Genomic DNA, 6,431 nt, shown 5'->3' with positions numbered 1-6,431 from the left:
GCGGGAGGGGCGGTAAGTATATATATAGGTGAACTCATAACATGATAATTTGTTGTCTTAATGATCATGCTAAATAAACATTGTTCTTTAGATAATGTAGGAGCACATCAATGTCAAAATCAAATATTTCACATGCATGGTTGTCACGAACGGAAACCGTATACAAACAGTCATTGCTCGGTCACAGTAAACAGTTGGACCACAAAACATAAGTCGTTTTTTATTTGGCACCAGAGAAAGCCTATCTCTTCCTCTATATATCTAATTGAAAACAAAACTCTTACGCTTGTTTTTCTCAGAATGAAATATTAAATCAACAGAAATGAGGTCATATTGGCGTCAACGTTCTTCTTTTGTCGAAAAGTAAATATAAAATAATTTGACATTCTTCTTTTTGACTCATACAAATATTTGGTTGGAAGTAGGAACAGGTTAAGTGTTTCGTACCTAAAACTGCCCTCCTTCGCTTCAATCATATTTAAGTTTTCTGGTGTGTGTCTGTGTGTTCAGGGAATGTCGAAGCAGATCAACAAACACATTTTGTATTTCCTCTTCAAATCGTTTCATGTTATAGATATGTTTGAAATAATTCCTCAAAATCTTCGACATTGTTGAACCCCGGGATTCCATGAACGGAGTCAGTTCATATGAAAAAAGTGAAATTGAATTACTGCCATTACCGTTATGTTATATCGACCTCCTACAAAGATACTATATATGGGATTTATTCAGCGCATAACTTAGTGTGTCCACACCGTCTCAGGGATACAAAACATGCTTTAATCCGTATACAACTTTAAAGTAACCTATAGCGACTCGGTCCTTTTCATGTTATTATTTCTCAAATTATGGGGGTAGAGAGGGGTTGGGTGAGTTGGGGTGAGGAACAGCGAGCTGGTCTAAATAGCCCGGTAAAAAATGGCTTTTCTGTCGGTGAGTTTATGGTTCTAATGGTCACCTACGTAAGTCTTAAAACCTGCAGGTTGCGTCGGGTTGTAAATATATGGGTCACTTTGACCAAGCTCTTGCCTGCTCCTCATTCTAAGATGTATAAGTGGCTTTAATAAATAATATTTAAACAAAAGAAAAACACATTTTCGACTTTATCGCGTGAATAACGAATATACAAACGGACAAACACACGTACTGAGGAGGACACCTTTGATCACACAGTGGGAAAGTCACTGTAACGTAATTTATTAACTAAGCGATCGCAAAATTATTCGCAGCTTCAAACTTAAGAGAACTTCAGCCGGAAAGAGTTCGCAGTCAGAACCTCCTGACGTAGGGTTATGAATGAAACCCCCTAGGTCACGCGACAGATACTATAGGTCCCCGGTGGACCGGAGAACAATGAGTCTAAACGACCTTTGTAATCTCTTTTCAACGAGTTCGCACTCGTTGCAGCGAAACAAAAACAGGATTTATGTCTGCGCAAACCAACTTTCATAATGGCATTCGCATTGTGTTGAATATATCTTTTCTTATTTCGTGAATATTTTGATGAACATAGGGGCCTACTATACAGGGCGGCAGAAGGATTGGCCCAGAAAATACCCATCAACTAGATTCTATTGTCTGCGATGATCTCGCAAGATATTACATTTCAACAATTTCTACTTTTCTTTCAATTTTTGACAAAAATTCTTGGCTCTGAACTGGGTGAGAAAAAAAGCGTCGAAAGGTTTTCTCTTTCTTTCTTTCTTCCTTTCTCGACAGCGGAAGTTTAAAGGGGCTTGGATATAGGGTTCATGGAAGTGCAAATATCAGCCAACGAAAGGATTTGGACTAAATCTTTGGGATTTTAAAATCAATTACCAGTATAAGATTTGGATTTAACTGTTATAACCAAGCGAATATCGCAAAGACAACACTTTAAGCTATCCTAGATCCACGACTTTAATAATCGTGGGAGTTCGCTGACAGAGTGAGAACGCCCGAACTGTATAATAATAGCGACACTGTAGATTGGCCAAGTGATGTATATACCAAATAGATGACTCGTAAAATCTGATGAAAGTGTGTTAAACGGGTGTCAAAGATTACTTAAGAACAGAATATCATCCAGCGATGATATGAAAGTGTACTTTGTTAATTGTAACGGACAGTGGCGTAGGAAGGTACTTTTGAGTGGGGGGGGGGCTGAAGTCTGATGGCTGGCCTGGGGAGGGGTCTAAGGGGAGGGGGAATTTTTTTGCATTTCCAGGTGGCCTCAGATGCAATTTGGTGCAATATAGCACACTTCAATACCCACTCCATTTTGTAAATAATTTTGCATTTTCACCTGGACTTAGATGCAATTTGGTGCTCCAAATGAGATTTTTTTCTCATTTGGAAATGAAAAAGGGGTTTTCTGACTTTCGAAGTGGGGGCGGAATGATACTTCCCCCACCATATTTTTCACTGGGGGCTGGCGCCCCCAGCCCCCCGGTTCCTACGCCCTTTGTAACAGACAGAACACGTGACCAGATGCTTCGAGAGCCAAGTCGAACAACACAGGTGACAATAACGTCACCGGTCCCATTTTGCGGTTTCTATTTTTATTAATAAATTAATTAATAAATTAGAATACATTATTTATCCCCATATATTCCCGGGCCCCTACATATCTTCGCGGTCCCATAATTGATTCCCAGGCACCGGGACTGACCCCCCCCCCCCCAACCTCCATTCTCTGCCTCTCGTCAAGCCTGCAAAATGAATGAAATTCATGCCAAGTGGCAACGTTTTGTTTTTAAACAGTAGATATCGCGAGTCAATGCCTATTTTGCCTTAAGGCTTGCATGGTGATGCAACGAAACTTTCTAAGGAGACTGCACTGTACTGAACTGAAATGACCTGATCCCACCTGACCTGACCTGACCACAACTGAACTTAACATCAGGTTTAAAAATTAGCATGCGGGTTTTGTTTGTCATTCAGAATGCTTTACAAAACTGCGTAACATTTCTATCACCAGTGTTGTACATGTTCTTCGGGTGAGTGGGTAGAGTGGTACGTAGGAGTGAAGGGAAGGGGCGTTATTGGTTTTCTAACAAATTGATTTCAGACTTTGTGAGTGAAGATTTGGTTGTACCGCAATAATTTATCATGACGATGTGGGCGATTGAAGAAAAAAAAAATATGGTAACGATAGATAAAGAAGCTGTGAAAATTACAGCTTCATTGCACATTCTGGTTAGGTGTTACCGTTTAATCGTACAATGAAATGGTGATGTCGATCAGAAAACGGGTGGATATGCAGGAGTAAGGTGTCCTTTGTCTTGTGTCATATTGTAATATCCTATACTCCCATTTTATATTGTAGGATAAAAGCACTGGTGTATCTCCGGGTACATGGCGGGGGGGGGGAGGGGAGGGGGCGGTGCTCCAGCGTGTCCCAGTACATTCTCACCTAAACTCACATGACAATTAACGCTTCACTGATTGGTGCTTTTCGAGAAGAAAAAGAACAATAGAAAACAGACTTTATGATCATGTGCTCGAAACTTCCCCTCGCGAAGCAAATAAGCTTCAGCACAAATGATAATGCATGTGTAGGGCTGTATGAGTGTTTAAAGAACAGATGCTTTAACGCCTCGAAGAAGTCCATATTCTTGCTTCAAAGAAAAGAGAGATCTTAACACATTTGCCTTGATCTCAAACAATTTTTAGATCAGTGTTTATATACCTGGACTAAGCCTATACTTTGCATATAAATGTTCGAACCGACGTTGTTATTATCATTGACTAATGAGGGCAAATTTATCATAGTTCTTAGTTTCAAAATGTTGTTGTATTTTGCAACTTTTGAAGTAATTTAGTTTTTTCCACAAATATCCGGGATTTTTTGTTTACATTCCAAATGTTTTGCAGGGCCCGTCAAAATTGTTTGACGACCCTTAAAAGGGTCGTAACCTCCACCCTGAATACCTGAGTTGTACAGTGTACTGCACAATTAGTTTACAATATGAATCCGTACGGTGGAAAGTGAAACATTTCTACATCATTAAAGCATTTGAAATATAACATACCCACCTTTATGACACATTTTCTTTCTTTAGCAAATTATTGAAGGGAAGGGGAGGGGGGCTGGGTTTGGTGGTTTCCATGATGGTATCTGTGCACATTTTACATGATCTGTAAATAATGTCACCTATTGGAGAGACAGACTCTTCTACAACAAAGTATCGTATCTTCAGAACTATTTGGTAAGTTTGAAGAATTTGCTTTGCCAGCAATGATACAGATGATAGTGATGAAGAGCTTCAATGAAATGTCGAGGGGCAAAGACACTCGAAGGACTCTCGAAATGATTTGTTTTGATAGTATAGAGTAAACCTCATATTATTAATACCACAACTGTTGAGCTTCCTGTGTGTCGTAATTAATTTAATCTGTTAGAATTCAGGTCGTGACCGAGATTTTCATTTATGCCTGTCATATTTTATCATCTTAAATGGTATATATTTTGTAGGACAAACATGTATACACATACACACAAGTGGAGACCAGCTGTGGGTTATTGAGTGTATGTCAGTAGACATGATAGGTTATATGATGAATCCATTCGGTAGGCTACTCATGGTAGACATCATTACCATTATCATGGTGTGTAGTTAATTACAGATGGGTGGATCTGTTTATTTCGTTTTATGAATAAAATGTGCTGTTCAATTTAATAAATTCCTTTTTTTTTTCTTCCACCAATTGACTTTCGTTGTAAAAACAACAATTTCAGAGGAATCTACGGTATACAGGAAAATAGAAAGAATTCTTGGTACTGATTTAGAGACCACCTTGAATTATACGTTAAAAAAATTTGCATTTGAAACGTTTAAATACACCACCAATAAATCGAGTAATACATTGTACTGTGGCAAGCATATCATATGTATGTCTACGGTACATAGGCACAGCCTAGAACATGCAATATTTGAGCCACCATCATTCTTATCCTACCAGTGACGTAGGAAGCTATGAAAAATAAGGGATTATTCATAAAACTGCACACATTCCAGTGTTTTTTTTTTCTCAAAATTTCGAGGAAAAAATTGAGGATGACGGATTACGAATTTGACGAAATGAAACGAAAGTTTGGGATTCCATTACTATACTCTGTTTGATACTACAAAGAATCATGCTGAATTATTTAAGCACTGCCGATGAAGCCTAACTTGTTGAAAAAGTGGGTCCTTTCTCCCTCCCCCTCCTCGCTTTGAAAAGTGGGAGAGCAGCTGTTGCCCTCTCTTCCCCGGGTCTACTACATATATGCCTACCCCATGTCGCGGGTCTGGGGGAAGTCACCCTATAGCAGAGAAAAATCTCAGACGTCAAGTGGTGCACTTTGAGTCATATTAAGACTATAAATTAGGTCCATAGATAGCTTTAAACGCAAACCGTGTACCTGATTTTTGGTGTATGGTTGAAAACGGGATGTACACCCCGTCAGTGGTCTAAATTCTCCGGCTGTTTGTTAACATCCGGACTGAACAATTTTCCTCCGAATAACGATGGAAAGTAGGGGACCATCCCCCTCCCCCCTTCCCCTTGCGCACGACACTGGTATATCATTTCGATATATACATCTGAACTTACAAATGTGAAAGCGATGTACGAGCCTATAGGTGAAGTATTGCTTGTTGTTTCCATGGATGCACAGAAGGTTAAAGTCCCGTTTCCTTTCCATCCCCAGTACTAAATAGTACATGCCTTTATGTACATGCCTATATGTACATGCCTAAGTAGTAGTACTAAATAGTACATGCCTATGTAGTATTAATGTTTACATGCCTATGTAGTACTATGTTGTAGAACTATGTAGTAGTACTAAGTAGTGCATGCCTATGTAGTCTACAGTCAATATGTAGGCCTATCCTTTCCGCTGTAGTATATGTTATTCCTTGGTAATTGTTTCATTAGTACGGTTTTCAGTGTTCTTCTTTCTTTTTTCGATTTTTTTCTTTTTTTTTTCTTCTTTTTATTCTTTCCCCCCTTTTTCTTCCTATTCTTTTTGTAGCCTTATACGATTGGTTTCTGGGAAAACCAATTAAATAAGTAGATTTCTTAAGAGAGGGTAGTAAATACATATTCCCTTTAATTTATTTTCAATGCTTCATTTACCGGAGACACATAGAATGGAGCCCATACGACAAGACAAACAAGAACGAACAAATCTATCACACGGAATATATAGTCATGTATATAATTTGCCCGTAAGGGATACAATACATACTAGCAATGAAAAACTCTGAAGAAGATAAAAAAAAAAGTTAAAATAAATAAACGTTTGTGAATCTTTAAAAATTGACCACAAATTCATTTTAATGGTGACTGTCCCACGAAATGTTATTTTGTTTGTCTAGTATCTGGCGTCAGTTAAGGCATGATCCTCTTCTTTTAGGTCACGTTACTTTGCACACAACGACCTCTCCTCGAGGCTGGTGCATTGA

At 38.7% G+C, this 6,431-nt stretch overlaps 1 long non-coding RNA gene across 1 annotated transcript in view; it reads right to left on the bottom strand.

The window, feature by feature from the left end:
* LOC139971197 (uncharacterized) overlaps nucleotides 1-6,431 on the bottom strand; it is a 56,843-nt gene that overhangs the window by 48,697 nt on the left and 1,715 nt on the right. The gene's annotated exons all lie outside the window — the stretch shown is intronic.

Source organism: Apostichopus japonicus, chromosome 8 (genome assembly GCF_037975245.1).
Source record: "Apostichopus japonicus isolate 1M-3 chromosome 8, ASM3797524v1, whole genome shotgun sequence".
Taxonomy (NCBI): domain Eukaryota; kingdom Metazoa; phylum Echinodermata; class Holothuroidea; order Aspidochirotida; family Stichopodidae; genus Apostichopus; species Apostichopus japonicus.
The sequence above is the reverse complement of the archived record's forward strand: the minus strand, read 5'-3'. Positions and strand labels throughout refer to the sequence as shown.